Below are 26747 nucleotides of genomic sequence, written 5' to 3' on the forward strand. Positions count from 1 at the left end.
TGCCCTTTTGTCCAGTGATGCCAGGATCACTTCTTTATGACCTCTACACCAGGAAGGGCATCAGTGACCTTTACACCAGGAAGGGCATCAGTGACCTTTACACCAGGAAGGGCATCAGTGACCTTTACACCAGGAAGGGCATCAGTGACCTTTACACCAGGAAGGGCATCAGTGACCTTTACACCAGGAAGGGCATCAGTGACCTTTACACCAGGAAGGGCATCAGTGACCTTTACACCAGGAAGGGCATCAGTGACCTTTACACCAGGAAGGGCATCAATGAGGGTTCCATCAGTTCTAGAACTCAACGATTAGTCACCTGTAGTTGAGTGACACTGACAGTACAGTGGCAATGACCCTGTCACTACCCTGTCACTACCAGTATTGTGACTGTACAGTTCAAGTCCAGGCTAAGACAGACAACCCTCCATATGATCCTACTCTCCACCTTAGCAGCTGGGTGAGGTGGTGATGGGGCTGTGGAGGAAGGAGAGCTGTCCATGTCCAGCAGAGCCGTGGATGGTGATAGATACTGGGAAGTTAAAGACCGTACTGCTCTTCCCCAGGGCAGGACTCCCGGCCTCCGACGAGCAGGACGACGTAGCCAGGACCTGGGACTCAAACCGCAGCAGTTGGCCCATGAAGCTGAAGTTAGGACTGATGATGCTGCGCCGCTGCTTGACGAACTTGAAGGCCTCGTCCAGCTTCACGCGGTTGGTCCTCATCAAGTAGGCCAGACAGATGGTGGCGGAGCGGGAGATGCCGGCTTGGCAGTGGACAAACACACGGCCGCCTTTATTACGGATGGAGTCTATAGGAGAGAGAGAGAAGGAGAGGGGAGATTATTACAGATGGAGTCTATAGGACAGAGAGAAGGAGAGGGGAGATTAGTACGGATGGAGTCTATAGGAGAGAGAGATAAGGAGAGGGGAGATTATTACAGATGGAGTCTATAGGAGAGAGAGAAGGAGAGGGGAGATTAGTACGGATGGAGTCTATAGGAGAGAGAGAAGGAGAGGGGAGATTATTACAGATGGAGTCTATAGGAGAGAGAGAAGGAGAGGGGAGATTATTACAGATGGAGTCTATAGGAGAGAGAGAGAAGGAGAGGGGAGATTATTACGGATGGAGTCTATAGGAGAGAGAGATAAGGAGAGGGGAGATTATTACGGATGGAGTCTATAGGAGAGAGAGAAGGAGAGGGGAGATTATTACGGATGGAGTCTATAGGAGAGAGAGAAGGAGAGGGGAGATTAGTACGGATGGAGTCTATAGGAGAGAGAGAAGGAGAGGTGAGATTAGTACAACGTTCAACTTTGTTTCAATACAACATATTCAACTTAGTTATGGTGTAAGTGTAGGACAGTTGTGTAAGTTGCCAGATTCTGAAAGGTTTCTCTTGACTGTGTTAGAACACTGTTGGTCCTTTGTAGCTCAGTTGGTAGAGCATGGCGCTTGTAATGACGGCGTAGTGGGTTCGATTTCCGGGACCACACATATGTAAAATGTATATACACGTGACTGTAAAATGCTTTGGATGAAAGTGGCTGCTAAAAAGGTGTTTACAATATTATATATTACCATTACCTAGCTATTGTTATTCCAGTGATACTAACAAGTCTGTCGTCTGTCTGTCTACACTGTTCCCCTTGCTCAGTCAGTAGACCTACTAAAGGCATCTGCGTGCTTCCCAGCCGGAACAGTTTGTGCACGTTTTTTGTTCGTTTTGGACTTCGGTAAGGGTTTTTTCGGCTGTTCGGGCAAACAAACATTTTTCTCAATGCAAGCCGAAGTTGGTAGCCGAAGTCTACACCCCTTTCGTCGGTGATTGGTCAGCAGTAGGGATTCTTCAATAAAGTATTTGTTGTCATTCAGAGACGACTTGCTTTCATGCCAAAAAAATTTCATTGAGAAATACTGCACCAAACATTTTAGTTAGATGTAAAATTGCGCGACTAAGATCTCCTCTGCAAAAACATCCAAATGAATGACAGATTTCTTGAGTTATCTTAGATTAACTCTGACTATTTTGAGGAAGTGTATACTGGCTACTGCGTCTCAAGAAATAGCGGGTAGCTACTGGTAACTTTTAGCAATGGTGGATAGTTGTTTCCAATGTTATTTCACGCTTAAGAGTACCTGTAATTAAGCCAGCTAGCTACCTACCATTCAGCTGTTTTTCTAACCTCATTATCTGAGGCATCAACGTTAGGGAGTTAGTAGCTACTGTACTTAATTACAGCTACTGATTGCAGAAGACAAATGTCTTCTTGTCTGCCACCCAGACAGCTGGCGTCGGGTAAGTTTGGCTTTATACATAGCTTGGGCTTTGTCGAGTAAGGCTTCAATTATGTATTTAGATTGTAGTTAGGTATTGTAGGTAGGCATCGTGGGCTGTTGTGGGTAGTTATTGTAGGTTAGCATTGTATTCGGCGGTGCCGGGTGTAGCACGAAGCTAGCTAGCTAGCTAACTCACCTCCTGGACTAGCTGGCGAGTAGCTATTAGCAACGGTAGCAACTAGATACAATATCCCTTTTAGCCAGCTACATTTGTTCGCAGCGCCGCCGTTTTTCAAACAAAGTCAACACAGCAGCCATTGCAAGCTAGCCAACATGACCAGCTAGCCATACTGTAGCAGCTAAATACAATATATTTGTGCTAGCTAGCCAACGTTTAATTATTGCTGCGTTATGAAAGGAACTAGACACGGACACGAATTATCTGTTTAGTGTGTTAACACACTATTGGTAGTTTGTTGTAACCAAGTATTGGTGCTAAACTGTGTGTTATTGGATGCTAGCATGCTAGTTAGCTATGGCGTCATAGTTAGCTAGCTGAATAAAGTAAGTTGAGTCTATTCCTTGAAACATTGAACCGCTTTAGTTCACAACAATTCTAATTTCTAAGTGGAAGTTGGGAGAGTTTTTATTCGGGTGGTTCAGTGAAACAATTATAGTTTCTGAGGTGGAAGTTGGGTGAGTTATATTTGGGAGTTTTGGTGAGGGAGGCCCATCTCTCTCCTTTCCCAGATGTTTAGTTCATTTCATTCCGATCTCCTCTGCATTATTGTAGCCATTTGCTACAGCCTGTCAACTATGCCTCTGCCTATCCCTGTTCTCTCCTCTCCGCACAGGCTACACAAACGCCTCACACCGCGTGGCTGCTGCCTCTCTAACCTGGTGGTCCCTGCACGCACCCCACACCTGGAGTTCCAGGTCTCAGGCAGCCTCTGGAACTGCCGTTCAGCTGCCAACAAGGCTGACTTCATCCCAGCCTATGCTAACCTCCAGTCCCTCGACTTCCTGGCGCTGACGGAAACATGGATTACCACTGAAAACACTGCTACTCCTACTGCTCTCTCCTCGTCTGACCATGTGTTCTCGCATACCCCGAGAGCATCTGGTCAGAGGGGTGGTGGCACAGGAATCCTCATCTCTCCCAAGTGGACATTCTCAATTTTTCCCCTAACCCATCTGTCTATCTCCTCATTTGAATTCCATGCTGTCACAGTCACTAGCCCATTTAAGCTTAATATCCTTGTCATCTATCGCCCTCCAGGTTCCCTTGGAGAGTTCATCAATGAGCTTGACGCCTTGATAAGTTCCTTTCCTGAGGATGGCTCACCCCTCACAGTTCTGAGGGATTTCAACCTCCCTACGTCTACATTTGACTCATTTCTCTCTGCCTCCTTCTTTCCACTCCTCTCCTCTTTTGACCTCACCCTCTCACCGTCCCCCTACTCACAAGGCAGGCAATACGCTTGACCTCATCTTTACTAGATGTTGCTCTTCTACTAATCTCACTGCAACTCCCCTCCATGTCTCCGACCACTACTTTGTATCCTTTTTCTCTCTCGCTCTCCTCCAACACTACTCACTCTGCCCCTACACAGATGGTAATGCGCCGCCGCAACCTTCGCTCTCTCTCTCCCACTACTCTCTCCTCTTCCATCCAATCATCTCTTCCCTCTGCTCAATCCTTCTCCCTCCAATCTCCTGATTCTGCCTCCTCAACCCTCCTCTCCTCCCTTTCTGCATCCTTTGACTCTCTGTGTCCCCTATCCTCCCGGCCGGCTCGGTCCTCCCCTCCAGCTCCGTGGCTTGATGACTCATTGCGAGCTCACAGAACAGAGCTCCGGGCAGCGGAGCGGAAATGGAAGAAAACTAAACTCCCTGCCGACCTGGCATCTTTTCACTCCCTCCTCTCTACATTTTCTTCATCTGTTTCTGCTGCTAAGGCCACTTTCTACCACTCTAAATTCCAAGCATCTGCCTCTAACCCTAGGAAGCTCTTTTGCCACATTCTCCTCCCTGCTGAATCCTACCCCCCTCTCTCTCTGTGGATGACTTCGTCAACCACTTTGAAAAGAAGGTTGACGACATCCGATCCTCGTTTGTTAAGTCTAATGACACTGCTGGTCCTGCTCACACTGCCCTACCCTATGCTTTGACTTCTTTCTCCCCTCTCTCTCCAGATAAAATCCTGTGACTTGTGACTGCAGGCCGCCCAACAACCTGCCCGCTTGACCCCATCCCCTCCTCTCTTCTCCAGACCATCTCCGGTGACCTTCTCCCCTACCTCACCTCGCTGATCAACTCATCCTTGACCGCTGGCTATGTCCCTTCCGTCTTCAAGAGAGCGAGAGTTGCACCCCCTTCTCAAAAAACCAACACTCGATCCCACTGATGTCAACAACTACAGACCAGTATCCCTTCTTTCTTTTCTTTCCAAAACTATTGAGCGTGCCGTCTTTAGCCAACTCTCTTGCTATCTCTCTCAGAATGACCTTCTTGATCCAAACCAGTCAGGTTTCAGGACTGGTCATTCAACTGAGACTGCTCTTCTCTGTGTCACGGAGGCTCTCCGCACTGCTAAAGCTAACTCTCTCTCCTCTGCTCTTGTCCTTCTAGACCTGTCTGCTGCCTTTGATACTGTGAACCATCAGATCCTCCTCTCCACCCTCTCCGAGCTGGGCATCTCCGGCGCGGCTCACTCCTGGATTGCGTCCTACCTGACCGGTCGCTCCTACCAAGTGGCGTGGCGAGAAGCTGTCTCCGCACCACGTGCTCTCACCACTGGTGTCCCCCAGGGCTCAGTTCTAGGCCCTCTCCTATTCTCCCTATACACCAAGTCACTTGGCTCTGTCATATCCTCACATGGCCTCTCCTATCATTGCTACGCTGACGATACACAACTAATCTTCTCCTTTCCCCCTTCTGATAACCAGGGGGCGAATCGCATCTCTGCATGTCTGGCAGACATATCAGTATGGATGACGGATCACCACCTCAAGCTGAACCTTGGCAAGACGGAGCTGCTCTTCCTCCCGGGGAAGGACTGCCCGTTCCATGATCTCGCCATCACGGTTGACAACTCCGTTGTGTCCTCCTCCCAGAGTGCGAAGAGCCTTGGCGTGACCCTGGACAACACCCTGTCGTTCTCCGCTAACATCAAGGCGGTGACCCGATCCTGCAGGTTCATGCTCTACAACATTCGGAGAGTACGACCCTGCCTTACACAGGAAGCGGCACAGGTCCTAATCCAGGCACTTGTCATCTCCCCGTCTGGATTACTGCAACTCGCTGTTGGCTGGGCTCCCTGCCTGTGCCATTAAACCCCTACAACTCATCCAGAATGCCGCAGCCCGTCTGGTGTTCAACCTTCCCAAGTTCTCTCACGTCACCCCGCTCCTCCGCACACTCCACTGGCTTCCAGTTGAAGCTCGCATCTGTTACAAGACCATGGTGCTTGCCTATGGAGCTGTGAGGGGATCGGCACCTCTGTTCCTTCAGGCTCTGATCAGTCCCTACACCCAAACGAGGGCATTGCGTTCATCCACCTCTGGCCTGCTGGCTCCCCTTCCTCTGCGGAAGCATAGTTCCCGCTCAGCCCAATCAAAACTGTTCGCTGCTCTGGCACCCCAATGGTGGAACAAGCTCCCTCACGACGCCAGGACAGCGGAGTCACTCACCACCTTCCGGAGACATTTGAAACCCCACCTCTTTAAGGAATACCTGGGATAGGATAAAGTAATCCTTCTACCCCCCCGCCCCCCTAAAAAAATAAAAAATAAAAAATAAAAAAAATAAAAACATATTGTAAAGTGGTTATCCCACTGGCTATAGGGTGAATGCACCAATTTGTAAGTCGCTCTGGATAAGAGCGTCTGCTAAATGACATAAATGTAAATGTAAAGATGGACAAACAGTACTATTGCTGCTTTTTTCTAGTTTTTGAAGCGAAGGTCTGTTAAGGGAGTGTGGAGCACACTCGTTGGGTTCCCCTAGCCGACGTCAGCTAGGCGCCAGCCGAACTGAAGCATGCGGAAGCGTTAAGCCACAGCAGGAAGTGACCAACATCCTCTTTGCCCAGTCAGTAGGCCTACTAAGCCACAGTAGGAAGTGACCAACATCCTCTTTGCCCAGTCAGTAGGCCTACTAAGCCACAGCAGGAAGTGACCAACATCCTCTTTGCCCAGTCAGTAGGCCTACTAAGCCACAGTAGGAAGTGACCAACATCCTCTTTGCCCAGTCAGTAGGCCTACTAAGCCACAGTAGGAAGTTACCAACATCCTCTTTGCTCAGTCAGTAGGCCTACTAAGCCACAGTAGGAAGTGACCAATCGAAAAGTAGGTGACTTTCAGTTGCAAATCACCCTCCATAGTGTTGCTAACTAATGGTGTTGCTAACGGACCCATCTCATTAACCCAGGAAAGGGGTCAGTTAGACGGGGGGTTGGGGGTTGATCAGGGGGGTTATTCCCCAAGGAGAGGGGGCAGAAGGGGACAAAGGGGGTTAGCTGCCCCCCTGCTGGGGTTATTAATCTGGGAGAAAGCCCCGGCCTTGAACCTGGTGGAAAAAACTGCCTTTTGTCCCGACAGAACAAAGAGATGGAAGGGAGAGGAGGGAGCTGCATTCAACCATCAGCCTCTCTCTGTCTGCGTCCCAAACGTTACCCTTTTCCCTTTATAGTGCACTACTTTAGACCAGAGCCTTATGGACCCGATGAGCCCTAAGATAACGGGAATAGGATGCCATTTGGGACGCAGATCTCTCTGGCCTGCTACTACAAAAGCACAATGAGGCCTGGGTCTGTTGGGTCTGCTTCGTGGCTCCCACATGATAAGGGACCCTCTGTTGGGTCTGCTTCGTGGCTACCACATGAAAAGGGACCCTCTGTTGGGTCTGCTTCGTGGCTCCCACATGAAAAGGGACCCTCTGTTGGGTCTGCTTCGTGGCTCCTACATGAAAAGGGACCCTCTGTTGGGTCTGCTTCGTGGCTACCACATGATAAGGGACCACCTCTTTAAAAGGGGGGTCTAGTAGAGGGGTGGATGGGGTGTGATGATGTCACCACCATTGTGGTGGAGCAGGGAGCCCTGGCTCAGACAGCTGGTCGGGGTTTTGGAGGGAACTTTTTTCAATTGAAATCCAAGTCATTGAATGGAGGAGAGGAGGGAGGGATGGAGAGAGGGGGTTGGCTGTTGAGTTGTAGTAGTTTGTTTTCCCGCCAAGCCAATGGCTTCCATGACTACAGCTGCGGTTGCCTTGCTTGGTGATTGTGTCCTATGTTTGTCAGTTAACTAGAGCTATGAGAGAATTAAAACTGAACTAGTTAGCTAGCTACTTACAGTGACTGCGATATCGTGACCTGCGCAAAGCATCACAGCTCTCAGAACTGTTTTGTAGTGAATTCTTCTTTCATAAACCCATTAAAGTCCTCAGCTTAAAGGCACCTAAAGTGCAGTGTATCAAAATCCCCCAATTTTTTAGGGGGGTGCAGTCGCACATAGAACCTTACGGCTCTGAAATGTCAATCTGGGTTCAGCCATACAGTTCTATCTGATACTTCTGAATTAGACATGTTCCGTGGCTATTTAAATAAATAAATGATAGAATAACACTATTTTACCAAGATAGAGTCAAAACACATCATCAAATACATTAACAAATGTATTATGATCATCAGACAAATGACTGTCATCACTGAACAACGATGTGACAACATCATTTGCTTTAAGATTTCTGTCAGTGTTGTTTTTTTTGCTTGAGTGCCATTATCGCTGGCTAGACTAGCTTAGACCAGACTCCCGAGTGGCGCAGCAGTCTAAGGCACTGCATCTCAGTGCTTGAGGCGTCACTACAGACCCCCCCTGGTTCGATTCCAGGCTGTATCACAACCGGCCGTGATTGGGAGTCCCATAGGTGCAGCGCACAATTGACCCAGCGTCGTCCGGGTTTGGCCGGTGTAGGCCGTCATTGTAAATAAGAATGTGTTCTTAACTGACTTGCCTAGTTAAATAAAGGTAAAATAGAGGGAGGTGGCAAAGACATGTTCCGATTGGTCCGTCTGTATTTTTCAGGCTTGTAATTGGATTGCAGATAGAACCTTAGAGCGTCAAGTTCAAATGGGTTTATGCAGATCGAACTTTCTAGTTATACTTTTGATCACTTAAAATCTAACTTCACAGACATATGAAAGAACCATTTAAAGATCAATTATATGTGAATAATTCATTTTTAGTCCCGAGGTGTTTTCTTACCTATCTACCTGAAGTTGAATACACTGACGGTTAGTCGCTCTGGATAGGAGTGTCTGCTAAATTACCAAAATGTAATGTAAATGTAATGTAAATGTAATGTAAATGCTATCTAAATGTAATGTAAATGTATGTTAATGTAATCTAAATGTAATGTAAATGTAGCCTAAGACAGTTAAGACACTCACCGATAAACTCTATGGCCTCGTTGAACCAGGAGGAGATGTCAGCCTTGTGGTTGTCCTCTACAGGGATACTCTTGTACTGGAAGGACTCTTCAAAGTGGTTGGGGCAGTTAGCTGATACGTTGATAAGAGCAGTGATACCCAGCATGTCTAACATGTCCTTTCTGGAGGCATGGTAGGCACTGCCCAGGTAGAGGAAGGGAAGGATCTCCACTGGACCACCCTGGAGAGGAGGAGTGGAACAGGACAGAAAACAGTCAACCACCAGCCCTAAAGCGTTAGGCTGTAATAAAGTTAGTCTAAGATGTCAAAATATATAGTTTGATGACACACTGACACTGTTTTGAGAGTAATAACGTGTCAAAGTGTTATTGGAGATGAAGATAGGAACAGAAACCAATGTCAAATCCAAGCCCCGTGTAGCTCAGTTGGTAGAGCATGGCGCTTGCAACGCCAGGGTTGTGGGTTCGACTCCAACGGGGGGGCCAGTATGGAAAATATATGCACTCACTAACTGTAAGTCACTCTGGATAAGAGCATCTGCTAAAATGACTAAAAAATAAATACAATAAAAAGCCTATAAATACTTATGCCTACCAGACTGAGGTTAGTTTAAGGTTGCAGAATATATTGTTTGTGTAACACTGACACACTGACATTGGTTTATTTACTATACAGGTAAAAGTGCTGTTACACAGTAATAACATACAAAATACACGTTTAAAAGAAAACCTACCTGGTCATAGAGAGCTGTACTGCATGGACTGCAGCCGGGGTCGGCGCTGTCTGGACGGGCGCTGAGGGGCAGACTCAGTCCCTGTGGAGCTGACGGCTTGGTGCACATCTCTGGATACTCCGAGGAGAACGTGTCAAACCCACCTAAACAATGTCAAGATAGGACGTAAGGATACCGTCCAACAGTCCCGTCACCATCTCAGTTACAGGACGTAAGGATACCGTCCAACAGTCCCGTCCCCATCTCAGTTACAGGACGTAAGGATACCGTCCAACAGTCCCGTCACCATCTCAGTTACAGGACGTAAGGATACCGTCCAACAGTCCCGTCACCATCTCAGTTACAGGACGTAAGGATACCGTCCAACAGTCCCGTCACCATCTCAGTTACAGGACGTAAGGATACCGCCCAACAGTCCCGTCACCATCTCAGTTACAGGACGTAAGGATACCGTCCAACAGTCCCGTCACCATCTCAGTTACAGGACGTAAGGATACCGTCCAACAGTCCCGTCACCATCTCAGTTACAAGCAGCTGTATAGTGGCTATTTTGGCACAGTCACAGCGTTCACCTCATAACTGACGTAGGCCTACACTACGGCACGTTTGTTGTGAGCCGTTCGTCATTACCATGAGTGTGTAATCAATATAGATATAGGCTACTATAACACGTTTATAATAAATCAAATTACCTTTGAGAAAGAAGACACTGGCTCCACACGGGTCTCGGCACAGAGCTGTCACGGCGAGCATTAGAGTCCCGTCATTCTTCACTTGGCCGAAGTCCAAACTCCGATCATCCAGAAACACCACCGACCGATACTCCCCTGAGAGAAGCCGGTTCCGCGTGTCCTCGTTGGGCACGATGTGTCCCACCCCCAGCCCCCTTCGGGCCGCGGACGTTGGTGGACCCGGAGATGTGAGAGGAGTTGAAGGAGAAGAATGAGCGGCAGTCCAGGACCAGACAGCCCGGGTCTTCACCCCTCCAGCAGCCCGCGGAGGGACACGGCATCGATGCTGGGGTATTGGTATTATTTTATGTATCATTAAGGCACATGTAGGGAAATGCCAAAGGTAAAATATAATAAACATGTTTGATATTTTATAATCCAGATACATGCTTAAATAAGGAATATAGACATGTAGTATATGCTGTATTTTAAATGAAAGCATGTGTTCTTTCACAGAGGCTCTCAACAGTGTGCATTACATTAGTTCTTTTTTAAGAAGGGGCCTGAGCCACGCAGCCAATAGAATGATAGAATGAGAGGCTTCATATAGAAAAAAGCATTCATGACCTTTTGGAGTGGACATTGTGTGACAGCTGGACGTTGAAAAAGAAGGGTGGTGCAGAACTAAAATAAGTTAGGAATGTACGCATGTTTGTTCATTTGTGTGTATATAAGAGATCTCTAAGCCAGAGAGAGACAGTTGTTCCATGGAGCAAGCTCGGCTTTGTTATGCAATAAAGTCTAATTCTTGGATTCACAAGCTCTGGTGTCTTGAGAGATATTTTGAGTTGATTAATTATTAGTCAAATATTTCTACCACATAATTGGCGAGCTTTTGCCAGGAGTTGAAAAATAGGGACCAGAGACGGTATACATCTGCAGTTGGGAAACGGCTTGGACGGAACATACAAACAAAAGCGGCCGCTTTTAAAAGGTAAGCCAAGTTCTTACTTATATAGTATAACGTTTGTTTTATTTTTTTATTTCACCTTTATTTAACCAGGTAAGCCAGTTGAGAACAGGCTCTCATTTACAACTGCGACCTGGCCAAGATAAAGCAAAATAGTGCAATAAAAACAACACAGAGTTACATATGGGGTAAAAAAAAACATAAAGTCAGAAATACAACAGAAAATATATATACAGTGTGTGCAAATGTAGCAAGTTATGGAGGTAAGGCAATAAATAGGCTATAGTGCAGAATAATTACAATAGTATTAACACTGGAATGCTAGATGTGCAAGAGATTATGTGCAAATAGAGATACTGGGGTGCAAAAGAGCAAAATAAATAACAATATAGGGATGAGGTAGTTGGGTGGGCTAATTTCAGATGGGCTGTGTACAGGTGCAGTGATCGGTAAGGTGCTCTGACAACTGATGCTTAAAGTTATTGAGGGAGATAAGAGTCTCCAGCTTCAGAGATTTTTGCAATTCGTTCCAGTCATTGGCAGCAGAGAACTGGAAGGAATGGCGGCCAAAGGAGGTGTTGGCTTTGGGAATGACCAGTGAGATATACCTGCTGGAGCGCAGACTACGGGTGGGTGCTGCTATGGTGACCAATGAGCTAAGATAAGGCGGGGATTTGCCTAGCAGTGATTTATAGATGGCCTGGAGCCAGTGGGTTTGACGACGAACATGTAGTGAGGACCAGCCAACAAGAGCGTACAGGTCACAGTGGTGGGTAGTGTATGGGGCTTTGGAGACAAAACGGATGGCACTGTGATAGACTACATCCAATTTGCTGAGTAGAGTGTTGGAGGCTATTTTGTAAATGACATCGCCGAAGTCAAGGAACGGTAGGATAATCAGTTTTACGAGGCATGTTTGGCAGCATGAGTGAAGGAGGCTTTGTTGCGAAATAGGAAGCCGATTCTAGATTTAACTTTGGATTGGAGATTCTTTATGTGAGTCTGGAAGTTGAGTTTACAGTCTAACCAGACACCTAGATATTTGTAGTTGTCCACATACTCTAGGTCAGACCCGTCGAGAGTGGTGATTCTAGTCGGGTGGGCGGGTGCTAGCAGCGTTCGATTGAAAAGCATGCATTTAGTTTTACTAGTGTTTAAGAGCAGTTGAAGGCTACTGAAGGATTGTTGTATGGCATTGAAGCTCATTTGGAGGTTTGTTAACACAGTGTCCAATGAAGGGCCAGATGTATACAAAATGGTGTCGTCTGCGTAGAGGTGGATCTGAGAGTCACCAGCAGCAAGAGCGACATCATTGATATACACGGAGAAAAGTGTCGGCCCAAGAATTGAACCCTGTGGCACCCCCATAGAGAATGCCATAGGTCCAGACAACAGGCCCTCCGATTTGACACACTGAACTCTATCTGAGAAGTAGTTGGTGAACCAGGCGAGGCAGTCATTTGAGAAACCAAGGCTATTTAGTCTGCCAATAAGAATGCGGTGGTTGACAGAGTCGAAAGCCTTGGCCAGGTCGTTGAAGACGGCTGCACAGTACTGTCTATTATCAATCGCGGTTATAATATCGTTTAGGACCTTGAGCGTGGCTGAAGTGCACCCGTGACCAGCTCGGAAACCGGATTGCATAGCGGAGAAGGTACGGTGGTATTCGAAATGGTCGATGATCTGTTTGTTAACCTGGCTTTCGAATACTTTCGAAAGGCAGGGCAGGATGGATATAGGTCTGTAGCAGTTTGGATCTAGAGTGTCACCCCCTTTGAAGAGGGGGATGACCGCGGCAGCTTTCCAATCTCTGGGGATCTCAGACGTTATGAAAGAGAGTTTGTGTGGTCCGATCCGGGGCTCGGCAACATCTAAAGAAATACCAAATAGGTCTCTCCAAATTTAAGAACCAGAAAATTAAAGACTAGGAGCTTTTGAATTTAAGAATACATGTCGCTGTTGTTTGTCTGAACTGTCTGTTCAATTGATTTGATTCATTTGATTCATCTTGCTGATCGCTCTGTCTGGGTCATTTCGACACGGGCGGCTGTCCAGCTGGTTGAGCGATCAGACAATAACATTTTAAGTCCTGCGGATACCGCTCTAGACGTGTATTGGAAGTGAATCGTCTTGAGGACTGCTTAGGTAGGCAGAAATCCTGTGTAATACCGCTCCTTTTTCTGTGTTGAGGAAGTGTAACAGAAAAAATAGGGCAGAATTTACAGGTCGCTTAGGAAAGCGTAGTAGAAGTCCAGGTGTGTCGAGGAAGTGTAACACCTAGGGGGCTAAATAAATAGAAATCCTGTGGATACCGCTTTGGAGAGCTAAAATTAGCACTCCAGAGGTCTGAACGGGCAGGTAGGGCATCATCCTGTGTTGTGGTGATGCCAAAATTAGGTAGGGTCGATCAGGTAAAAAAGTTAGGTCATCCGGCGTAGGTGACACCATAAATTGGAGTAACACCGGTCATCCTGAGTAGGTGAACGGGTTAAATAGCAACAAGGGCTTCAAAATATTGAGAAAGTGTTAAATAGAGTAGGTCTGCTCATCTCGTATGGGTGAATGGTTTGCTTGGGCGGCTGTGAGTCATTCAACTGTCTGATTCATTTGGGCAAAAGTGGCTGCTCATCTGTATGAATGAGAATAATAAGAAATCCTGCAGATAACAGCTTATTTTCTGTGTTGGGGAGAGAAGCTGTGTTTGAGGTGGTTTGAAGTGTCGGTGTTTGGTGGAGAAAGGTTGGCGCACCTTTCCTGGACCGTTGTTTGAGTATAACCTGGTAGGAAGGACGCACCCGGTCTCACACCAAGAGAGGAAGAGTGAATGGTGCGTGGATATTACATTTACATTTTAGCAGACGCTCTTATCCAGAGCGACTTACAGTTAGTGAATACATATTTTTTTTATACTGGCCCCCCGTGGGAATCGAACCCACAACCCTGGCGTTGCAAACACCATGCTCTATCAACTGAGCTACATCCCTGCCAGCCATTCCCTCCCCTACCCTGGGCCAATTGTGCCCCGCCCATGAGTCTCCCGGTCGCGGCCGGCGGCGACAGAGCCTGGATTCGAACCAGGATCTCTAGTGGCACAGTTAGCACTGCGATGCAGTGCCTTAGACCACTGCGCCACTCAGGAGATTCATTGACCAACTGAGTGTAGAAAAATTCACGTTACCAGGAGGGGTAGAATAAATCCTGTTGGAGGAACAGGTCACGTGTACCGGTGTGGTCATATGACGTCTATGCATTGTATTTTGATAAATCTTTTAGGGTATGTTTCTGACATTATATTTAGAAACTTTAGAGGTGATGTAGTATTATGATAAATTGACTACAGTAAAATAATAACTAGGATAGGGTTAACATTCCAAATTTGGGCCCTTTGATAGAATAAAATATTCCTGTAGGTTATACAAATAGTAATTAAGGGCGTTTAAGAACAACATTGTATAAATATGGAATAAAAGTGGTATAATGGTGTAAATTAGTCGCACTCTGAAGTTTGAATGATGAGATATAGAGGTGTGTTTGATAATTATATATACGCTGGAATAATAAGCTTTTCTTGTAAATTATATCTTGGAGTTTCATACAACAATGCCTGTCATAGAATTTTGTAAGATCAGGGAATAGTGACCAGCATATATGATTCTAGGAGGATTCTATGACTGAGGGAAAGGATTTGGGTAATTTGTTGTTCGTTCCGCTGAGACTAGATTGTGATTAACAGATTGTGGCAATAAAGAATAATTAGAAACATGAATGGTTTGGTAGATATGAATATATTGGAATATAATGAATTTTATGTGAGTGTGATTTAATACGAGGGATTGGATAAAATTATAGGTGTTGACTTGCCCAAACACGTAGACGTACGTGGAAATGGGAGAGAGTACATAGGACATGTGGTAGAATTAAGCATTATAATAAACTATCTATTATTTCAGAAGCAGAGGTAAGATAGTCAAGAAATTTTAGTATGTTAGGGGAAAATATAATTCATTTGGTTAGGTCGTTAGATCTGTTCCCAAATCAATGAATGTGGGGTTTGACTCGTTGACTGTTAAATTGTATACGTTGAGCGTGTGAGATCTGTGTCCTTCAAAGCTATTTTCTGATAAGGTGTGGTATGTGCCAGAAACTATAACTACTGACCATTATCATTGGAATAAAGGAGGATTAACTTGTCATTTCAATAAAGCATAGATTCTGCATCGCTGAATAGAGTCTAGGTTTTCTAAGTATAGTTTAGCTATAGTTGTGGGTTGTTTAGATTGAAGGAACAGTCAGGATAAGATTTGAAGATTTAGCAGCCTGAGTCTTTTCAGACTGAATTTATTCTTATTCAACGGGAAAGAAGGAGGAGTGTCTATAGTCTAAATCAGAAAGGACAGTTACATTTGAATAGCGGACTGGCAATTTGGATAGAGTTATGGCCATCATTTGAATTGTTTAGGTACACTGGAATGAAAGTAAGGTCTTTTAATAATATGAATATAAATATATTATTAGTTATTGTTGGGATGTGAATAGACTTTACTAATGACATGAACTAGTTTCCGGTTAAAAGAGAGTCATACTTGCTTGACTGTATCAAGCTGAAAGAGTTATTTAAAGCAAGTTTGAATAGCTGGATGGAAAACATTTATTTGACAAAATTCTAATTGTTATTACTTTATTCTATGGTTCGCGTGACACCAGTGGTGTATGCGAATAGTTGAATTCTAGAATGATAATGTATTTTCGTTACGTGAACTAGGGGATGCAAGGAGCTTTGGCTATTATACTGAGTGAATAGCACCAATTTAGAGTTGGTTCTAGATTTGTTGAATAAACAAACTTATATTTTAAACTAAAGTAATGCAATAGGCTACAATTATAACATTATCAGAAAAAGGCACTATACGCTCATCTGTGGTCCTCTGTAGCTCAGTTGGTAGAGCACGGTGCTTGCAGCGCCAGGGTTGGGTGTTCGATTCCCAAAGGGGGCTAGTATAATAATGTTGTTTGGAATAAGAGCATCTGCTGAAATGTTAACGGGTATGGAGAGGAGAGTACGTGGTAGTCATTGAATAAGGTTTTGCTAGATTAAACGAGTGACAATAGTGGAATATGTCTATAAATAAATTGGATTGTGATAAATGGATGATTTCAATATATGATGGTAAACTACAGCAAGTGTTTGGTGTTACTTGTAGCTTACTTAGAAAGGATAGTTAATTCATTCTAATAATGGCGGAGTGATGGTTTAATTGCGTGGCTATGATTTTAGTAGATTACAAGAGAAATAGGATATAGTTTACGACGCATGGAGAAGGGAATGTCTTATATGGTAATAGATAAACTGAACCAAACATGACGTTACTACGGCAATTTAGGATGGTTAATGTTGTTAATTTCGGTTTTTAAACCCTATGATAGAGGTAAATGCAGAACGCTGTTTGAAAGTGTGTTTTATTAGTAGGTCTGCTAGTAAAAATGGAAGAATTTCCATTTTTGTCTGCAGGTGTTAACCATTGGGGCTTGCTGAAACGTGAGAGCGCTATAAAGGACATTATGGGTTACGTTAGGTGTACAAGGATCGCGTTTTTGTAGGAAGTCGTAGGAGGTTGAATATTATCGGCAGGAAATTGCTAGCTAGTTAGCGGTGAGAGCTAGTGTGGTTTTCGTTGGGTGACGTCACTTGCTCTATGAACTGGAAGTAGATGCTTTGCGTGGCGTAGGTGGAGCGACGGGTAACGGTGCTTCAATGGTGAATTACTGGTTTCATTGATAACATTATAGGAAAGATGTTGTCCTACCAATCCATGTCGGATAAGATAACATAGTAATTAAAATTGCATATTGGTGAATTGGATGTTTTATTGGTTTTTACTATAAATATAAAATAATTTGTCATCTGTTGAGGTACCGTTATGAGGGAAATTAGCGGTAGAGTATGATAGATATTGTAGAGGGTTTAAAAAATAAGTTAATTGGGTAATGAGACAGGTTGACTTGATGTTGAATGGGATTGTTTAATAGAAGTAATCATTTCTATTTAGGAGAATGAGAATATGTTATTAGGTAGTATTGCTTTGTGGAGACGATTTACTAATGAAGAACATGTCTCGATAGTTGAATAAGGAACGATATTTGATAATTGATCATTTTATTATGACATTATATAGTTTGTTTAAACAGCAGTGAGTTATGACGATTCTTTATTACTTCAGATAACGATCATTTGTTTATAGTAATCGTTGAACGATGGGAGGTAGTTGTTGCTGTTGGCCTGATGAATTAAGTAGATATATTTTTATGGGTTTTGGATTATGAAACCATAAGTTTATATAAAAAAAAACATAAATGCAACAGTTTGCGACGTTTAAATTACTAAAATGGGGTTATAGGTTTATAGTGGAAGGTGTAGTTAACTTAATAAAACGTGTTATTATCTAGTGTCTTCTAAGTGGGAGTTTTCTTTTAAGGATTGATGGGAGTCTCCTATAATATTATGTTAGGGGTAAAGTAGGACACGACGTATCAAACAATTTTAAATCGATGCTGGGGTTAATGATTGTTGATGAGATAGGACTGGGGATATATGTATGATGTTTTGTGTGTAATTACTATCTTTGGATTGTTGATTATATGTTAACGACATGTATACTTTCTCTTCCAGGAACATGGGGATTTCTTTATTGGGAGGTTTAAAAAGTCTCTAGGCTAGGGTGGAACTAGTTAGTAAAATTAAGTAGTTTTATTTTTAGGTTGTCATAGGGAGCTACCAAAATAAATAAGGCCTGGCCATTTTTGTTTGTTTATTGTTTTACTATATGGTGTTCGAATAACCATAAACAAATTACTTAGTATGAAATGCTATTCTGTATAGGATTTTTATTTCTATTTTGGGTTTTTTGACAGGATGGAAGTGAAATATCTTAAAGGGGCATACGCATGTAATTTGGGTTTTATTTACTGAGGGATAAGTAAACATGTGTGATTTATTTTGAAAAGAGCTGTACTAAGGACTTACTGTACACTCGGGATACAACATTTATGAAATGTTTTGATGGTTATTAATGAGTAGTATACTATTGGATGAAACAATTCATTGAATTTAAATGACCTCTGAAATCTGTCCCGGCTTTATAGTGTGACCTGATCACCCGCACTATGAATTCTAGAGGCATGCTGAATTAGGGGGTTAGATAAAATAAGGATAATTGTGAAGAAGTTTATAATTTGGAAAAAATCCTATATATAAATTAGTCGAAACAGGACAAGAATGAAGTGAGAGGGTTAGTCCTGAAGGAGAGGTATTCCTTGAATAGTGTTATGGAATACAGTTAAGTAAAGATATGCTCAAGGGTTGTCATTTTAAGGTTAGTTATTATTTTAGGTTTGATAGGCAATATTGTTTTGTTTTGTTTTTTGAACACATGAATCATGATGTGATGCATGTGTCCAAGGGGGGAAGTTGGGATTACAGAGGTTTTAATGGTTTATTATGGTTTTGTGGGGAAATATGCAAGGTGTATTAAGGATATGAGCAGTAGTAATAATGTGTTATGGGTTAGGTTAAATCATTTTTGTTTTTGTGATAGGAGGCATGGTGTAGAGGTGGTCTGTCTATGAGATAAGTGGACTACAACAAGCTGGAAGCAGGTGTGCTTCATAATCTCAAGGCTTCTCTTGACGGATGAGAGGACATGAGTAGCATACTGTGTCTCACCTAACCTAACAATGTTCTTAAGATTTTATTTTCATGGGTGAAGATAACTATGCCCAACTGAGTAGGAGAATCTGAGTATTTTCTGTGCCCTGGAGACTATGTGATGGCAAAAGACTAAAGAAGAAAGAGCTGGAAAGACCCTATGTGGAGGGGCCTGTACCAGGTGTTGTTGGCTACCTTAATGATGGTAAAAGTGGTGGAGACAGATACTTAGATCCATGTTTCCCACTATAGGAGTGTTCCAACCTCAGCCATTGGGTAGCATTGTTGTCTTTTGTGTGTGTCTGTGCTTGTGTCTTTGCAGCAGTAACTCCGAGCTTCCCTATGGGTAGGCTGATAGAAGGACACTCATCGCAGACTGATGTCAATGGATTGAGAGGGACTCTGGCTGATCCGGAGACCCTAGTGATGGGGAAGGTCAACAGCGAAAGGTGTCCATACATCATCATCCAGGTTACACCAACAGCGGTACGGATAGAGGGGAGCGTGATCGGGTGTCATCTAAACCATTGTACCAGAGTGAGGGGACTGAAGACTAGGAGACCACAGAGACTTCCAAGACCTTCCAGACCGCCGAGAGATTCCAGACCACCGAGAGATTCCAGATATTCAAGATGTTATTACAGATGGTGTTATAATGCATAGTAGAAATAATTTCGTCCAGAGCGGTGTGAACCTCAATAAAAACCAAAAACCCTCTACCCGGCTGAAGAGGAACAACAAAGGTGTTGAAGACGTTCCTGTCCGACACCACCTCTGCCAGAGACCTGAATCCAGCATCAAATCAAGGCAATCAATTGCCTTCTCTTTTGTGCCTTTTCTCTCAGGAATGTGACAGGAGTCCATGTGGAATGAGCAGGAAGTGAGAGGTCTATGCAAATGCAATGTTCTTCATAGGGTATACTGGTTTGCAAATTGACAAAACAGAATGATGGTGGAGGTGGGGTGGCTCAGGTGTGACATTGGAATTGGGACATTGCCATGGGCAATCCAAGATGAACTATGAAGCTATCTGAAGAACATAATGAAGACGCCAGAAGATTGAGTGCCGGTGGAGGAAGGGAGTGTTAGTTAACGTAGTATGTTGATTAAGGAGGTATTATACACTGCTAAATTTATAGTAATTTAGACTAGGAATGTATTAAGATAATGATCTGTTGTAATTCTTGTTATGAGGAAGTTAATGCTAGAATTATGATAGTATAAATGTACATTCTGCCAGTGTCAATATGTCCCAAGGTGAGAGATTTAACTTTGAATGATGGAACCAAAGTGAATAACTAAGAATTGTCATTCTAAATTTGTTTTGGGTAATTCATCTGATAATAACTATGAATTATAAGGTGACTGATTGATTTGAATAAGTTATTAATATGTTAATAACTAATGATGTTGACATTGCAATGAATGGATTAGATATTGATTATTTTGATTGTTATAATAATTATGATATGGGTAAAAAGGTTATGTAAGCTAAAGATGTTGACACTATTCTTAACATGTCCTAGATATTATGGTTAAAACAAAGTTGCATTTATTTCTTATATATTTTGATGTGTTAGGATACTACCACGTATATTGGAAATACAACAAAACAAAAAGGGGAGCAATGGTTACAAAGCTCAACAGCAACAATTGGAGGTTAGCTTAGAGGGAAACCTTCAAGACTTGTAACCAATACCTGACTGGGCTCCTTGTCCTCATCAGGATGGGTCAGACAATGAGGAAGATACATTGGTCTGAATATATATTCTTATAAAATGTAACCACAGATGGCAAGGCTAAGAATAAGTAAATGCACAGGCTTACATTCATTAAAAAAATTATCTTTGTATTATTGGGACATTATTGGAATGTCCCAAAGGGGGGAATTATATGGATGATTTTCAAGTACATATGTTGTAAAATTAAAAACCTATATGCCTTAAAATGTTTATGGATTGAGAACCAGTTGAAGGGTTAATACAGAGAAGAGACATTTATGTGTTTTTCATAAACTCCCTGCAGCTGGTCTGGGTATGTCAATGACATGTGATGGCTGTGTGGAGATTGAAGTAACAATGGAACTAGTGTTATCATTTCTTTATGCTTATGACCTTATGACCTGACACATGGCCACATGCACATAATCTCAGGGGCCGGGGAGGATGATAAATGATGAATGTTTAAATGTATGTGGTTGAGAATGGGTTATGGATGACATGTTTAAATCATGTTTAAGTATGAATGGATATGTTTTATAATGTGTTATGAAATGATAATGGTGAAACAGAATGAACATGATTGATACTTTGTACTCCAGATGCATGCCTGGATAGTGAATATAGTCAATACAGAGTGTGATTGTTCTTTAACGTACGTATGTACATACTTTTTTGAGTCACGCCACTAATAAGATACAGAGGCCCCACTTAGAGAAGCGCAAGTAGCCCTCGTGAGTAGCCAACATGTGATACTGAAAGATGCTATTCATTCACATACGGAGGAACTATCAGCTGTATCAGTGTGGCTATGCATGTGCCTGTATAAAAAGGAGCACTCCGGTTCAGGACAAGCAGTTGTTGCTCCATGGAGCAAGCTCGGCTTTGTTATGCAAATAATAAAAGTCTAAATTCACAAGTTCCAGTCTCTTGAGAAATATTTTTAAGTTGACTACACTTTGAGTCAAATATTTCTACGACATTATCAAACATACTGACCTTTCTGACCCTATCCCATGGCCCTACTTTCTACAACTGAACATTTAAATTCCTCTATGAGTTTTGTTTCGTGTCCATTTACTTATCTATGTATTTGTTGTATATTGGGGTTGTGCTGCAGAGCATCATGGGGGGTTTGTATGTGTTGAGATGATCACGTTCCAGATAAATGGTTGAACTGATTCCTGTCTCCTGTCTCATCATTATTGAATTGTTATACAGACGTGGTTATGAAACCCACGAGACATAACAACAGATTGGTGATGAGTTAGTCTGAATTTACAGGAACTATTCTGTCTGGAAGAAGTGGGTTTTTACAACTGTTTAAAACTGTTATTTTCTGTGGTCCAGAAAAGGCTAATGTTAGCACAGTGTATTGATAGCAGAGGCAAGTGCATAGTCTAGCTAGCTAAGAGAGAGAGTTAACATCGTCGTGGACGGCAGAAAAGGACTGGAGACGGACATCGGAGTGGGAAAACAATCATTAAAAAGGGAGGAATATACAGTGATTAAAGGAAAGGACATTTATTCAACTGTGAAGATGAACTTTGGAATAAAAAATTGCTAAATGAGTGAACTTAGGAGGAAACGTCAGTGAGTGAAGTGAATGAAGATCACATGACTGAGGAAAATATTGCTTTGGTTGAGGACAATATTGAAGTGAGTGACATTCAGGAGCTTATTGAGAAACGAAACATTATTGGAATTGTTGGAAACATTGGACAGTTTGATAAAAGTATTGAACAGTGGAGTTCATATACAGAACGGTTTGAATATTTTGTTCTTGTAAATGACATGGATGAGGATAACATTGTGCCGACATGTTTTAGTGTAATGGGGCCAAAGACATTTAATTTACTAGGCAGCCTGCTACAGCCAGACAGAACAGGTAATAAGACAAGATATTGTGGAGATACTTAAAGGACATTTTTCACCAGAACCACTAGTTAATGCTGAAAGGTTCAGGTTCCACAGGAGACATCAGGAAGACGGAGAATCAGTAACAATGTTTGCTGCTGCATTAAATAAACTACCAGAACACTGAGTTTAATACTGTTCTAAATGACATCATTAGAGACAGACTAGTATGTGGGCTACGGAGTGAAGCTACACAAAAGAGACTGTTGACTGAAAGTCATCTGACCTTGGCAAAGGACATTGGAGTCAGTGTGTCCATGGAACTAGCTGCTAAAGAGGCTCACCAGTTGAGTTCATCAGGAACTTAGTGGGTTCATCTAACAATCCTAATTATCAGCTGATACATTTTAATCTCATACACAGGGTAAACCTTCCACCTAGAAAACATCATTTAATAGAAATCACAACCGCTCCTCTGCGTGATCTATGTAATCAAGGTGCCTTGGGCTCCTTAAATTATATGTACTGGGAGTAACCAGGGGACATGTTTTGGATATCTTGTTCCCCCAAACTGTTATTACTGAATGATAATTCACCACTGTCATTACAGCAAAGACGTATAATGTTGTCAGGTTGGACAGCAGCTAAAAAGATGTTGGAACTAAGATGGCAACCACCACACCTCATTGGATCAGCACTTTTATAGATATCATTTATTTAGAACTATCCACTGCTAGGATCCATGGGGCTAGCCAAACAACAAATGCAGTTGAAACCAGAAAATAACTCCTGTAGTGGGTTTTACCCAACAGATTGCCCATTCATGATCATTTCGTGCAAATGTGTACCTTACTGATTTTATTATTATAATTGTATTTACCTGCAATAACTAGTTTCCATAATATACTGATATATAATTTACAGTATTGTGTCTCTAGCTGTATAACCATTCCTGCTGCTATTTGTTCTGATATATATTTTAACAGTATTGTGTCTCTAGCTGTATCAGGTTGGGTGTGTTGGGGTGGTCCCAGGAGGGGTTGGAGGGTGGATTGGGGTGGTCCCAGGAGGGGGTTGGAGGGTGGGTTGGGGTGGTCCCAGGAGGGTGTTGGAGGGTGGGTTGGGGTGGTCCCAGGAGGGGTTGGAGGGTGGGTTGATGCAGCTGAGGTGAGTGATTGTATATATGGTTTATTATAATTGTATTTATCTGCAATAACTAGTTTCCATAATATACTGATATATATTTTTACAGTATTGTGTCTCTAGCTGTATAACCATTCCTGCTGCTATTTGTTCTGATATATATTTTAACAGTATTGTGTCTCTAGCTGTATAACCATTCCTGCTGCTATTTGTTCTGATATATATTTTAACAGTATTGTGTCTCTAGCTGTATAAACATTCCTGCTGCTATTTGTTCTTGTCTGTGTTCCTTTCAAATAAATAAAAAGTTGATCACAGAGTTTCAACTGAAAATCAGAGACCGGGAAATCAAATCACATGCTTCCACTGTAGCAATGTCACGGTTTCAGCCGAGGCTGCTCCTCCTCTTCGCTCGGGCAGGCTTCGGCGTTCGTCATCGCCGGAGTACTAGCTGCTGCCGATCTATGTTTCTGTGTTCTACTTGTTTTGTCTTTATTGTTCACACCTGGTTCCCATTATGTATTGATGTCTTCCCTATTTAACCCTCTGGCTCCCACTGGGTTTTGTGTTTCTTCATGTTTGGTTGTCGTCTGGTGAGCAGGTTTGTTTCCTCCCTGCGTGGAGGTTATGTTATGTACGTTACCTACGAGTAAAGTACGTTTTCGATTAGCTCTGTGTCCTGCGCCTGACTTCGTCCTACCGCATCATACTGACCTCCTGACAGGCAAGGTGGGACATCAGGCTTCTACATGCTGGTGGAAGGACATGGATTGTCCAGCCTGTGGTAAAAAGGGCCATCAGGCTTCTACATGCTGGTGGAAGGACATGGATTGTCCAGCCTGTGGTAAAAAGGGCCATCAGGCTTCTACATGCTGGTGTAAGGACATGGATTGTCCAGCCTGTGGTAAAAAGGGACATCAGGCTTCTACATGCTGGTGGAAGGACATGGATTGTCCAGCCTGTGGTAAAAAGGGACATCAGGCTTCTACATGCTGGTGGAAGGACATGGATTGTCCAGTCTGTGGTAAAAAGGGACATCAGGCTTCTACATGCTGGTGGAAGGACATGGATTGTCCAGCCTGAGGTAAAAAGGGACATCAGGCTTCTACATGCTGGTGGAAGGACATGGATTGTCCAGCCTGTGGTAAAAAGGCCCACATCGAACAAGCCTCCAGAAACAAAAAGAGAACAGAGAACAGGAAACAGACATTCCAACGAAAGACAAATAGACATGTTCACACTGTTGAGTAAGAGAACACTGAGGTGAGTGACTCATCAGACCAGGAAGTCACACTGAAAATCCGGACTTTTTCCTGGCGGGCCGCACGGCTACTATGTCTCCCCCTTGCTAGAGGGACAGCCGGTAGGTATGGAGATTGACACAGGGGCAGCTGTATCTCTTGTGTCAGAAAAAATACACTGAAACACCTTCCACTTCAACCAGCGCACCTCGTGTTAAAGACTTACACAGGTGAATCTGTCACTGTGAGAGGCATCACTGATGTCACAGTTCAGGTAAACAGACAAACTGAAAAGCTGCCACTCTATGTTGTGAAAGGAGACTATGCATCACTACTGGGAGGTTCATAGTTGGAGAAAATCACACTGGACTGGCCATCAGTGCATACAATGACACATGGAGACACAGACCTACCTGCCATCTTAAAGAAACAGACGTATTTAATGGACAGCTGGGTAGTATGAACGACATTACAGGGAAGCTTAGCATTAAGCCAGACAGCAAACCAAAGTTTCTGAAAGCACGACCCATACATTATGCTATCAGACCATAAGTCAAGGCTGACTTGGACGCTTTAGTCAAGAACAAAGTACTGGAGCCGGTCAGCATAAGTGAATGCATGAGCAACACCCATCTACCAGTCCTTAACACTAGAACCGCCTGTTCTTTCAGCATATAAGAACCCGCTAGAGAAAGTTGACAGGCATCCTCTTCAGCATATGCATCAGAAGCATAGCAACCAGCAAGGTGCAAGGTGTACAAACATGGTTTGTTAAATAAACGCTTGATAAATAGTGCATAAACTATTGTAAAGGATTAATTACATAAAGAAGTATCGCACCATTATGCAGAAGTCACATGCATCATTATCAGTTTCTATCTGGTTTCTATGGGCCATTCAGCCATTGACGACAGAACAGCATATATTAATTTGATGATGTTACTAGTTTCTGCTTAGTTGCCAGAGCAATGCTGGCGCTGGAGTGGTCATGTGATAAATACATTGACAGCACAGATATTGTTGAGAAAAGTGACATTTGGAAATAGAGCTGCGCCTCTTGAATTTGGAGAGTTATTTGATAAAGGTAAGTGTCATAGAAACTGCAGAATATGCTCTTTCAGATACAGCACTATATAGAAATCACAATGTTTTACCTGCATGTGACTCTGAAGGAGGATTTGATAAAGAGATGCTCCTTTCCCTGCATCTGTCAATTACCAGATGCGCCCAATGTACAATTTGACAACTGATAATATTGTCACTCATCAGATTATTGTCAATGTAATCTGGTGTATAGGCTAACTCTTATCATGTGTGAAATGAGTTGAGGTATAGTTCAGGTGTAGTTTTGATGGGCCGGCTGTGAGGCTGACTGGCATCAGTTTGTTTCCCGCTCATCAACTTGGACAGATTCAAGGATATTATTCTAAAGGCCTTCTGCAACTCATAGCATGTTTGTTTTCATTTCCCACAATACATTTAATTAGTAATAGAATTATAGTAAATAAAACAGTCCCATAAGAGCTTATTTTTTACAAAGTAAAACATAAAAGATATACAGTGGAGAAAAAAAGTATTTAGTCAGCCACCAATTGTGCAAGTTCTCCCACTTAAAAAGATGAGAGAGGCCTGTAATTTTCATCATAGGTACACGTCAACTATGACAGACAAATTGAGAAAAAAAATCCAGAAAATCACATTGCAGGATTTTTAATGAATTTATTTGCAAATTATGGTGGAAAATAAGTATTTGGTCACCTACAAACAAGCAAGATTTCTGGCTCTCACAGACCTGTAACTTCTTCTTTAAGAGGCTCCTCTGTCCTCCACTCGTTACCTGTATTAATGGCACCTGTTTGAACTTGTTATCAGTATAAAAGACACCTGTCCACAACCTCAAACAGTCACACTCCAAACTCCACTATGGCCAAGACCAAAGAGCTGTCAAAGGACACCAGAAACAAAATTGTAGACCTGCACCAGG

At 43.1% G+C, this 26747-nt stretch overlaps 1 pseudogene; it reads right to left on the reverse strand.

The window, feature by feature from the left end:
• Positions 1-402: 402 nt before the first annotated feature.
• LOC121557100 lies at positions 403-11014 on the reverse strand (annotated as a pseudogene).
• Positions 11015-26747: the final 15733 nt, after the last annotated feature.

This window comes from Coregonus clupeaformis, unplaced genomic scaffold (genome assembly GCF_020615455.1).
Source record: "Coregonus clupeaformis isolate EN_2021a unplaced genomic scaffold, ASM2061545v1 scaf0214, whole genome shotgun sequence".
NCBI lineage: Eukaryota > Metazoa > Chordata > Actinopteri > Salmoniformes > Salmonidae > Coregonus > Coregonus clupeaformis.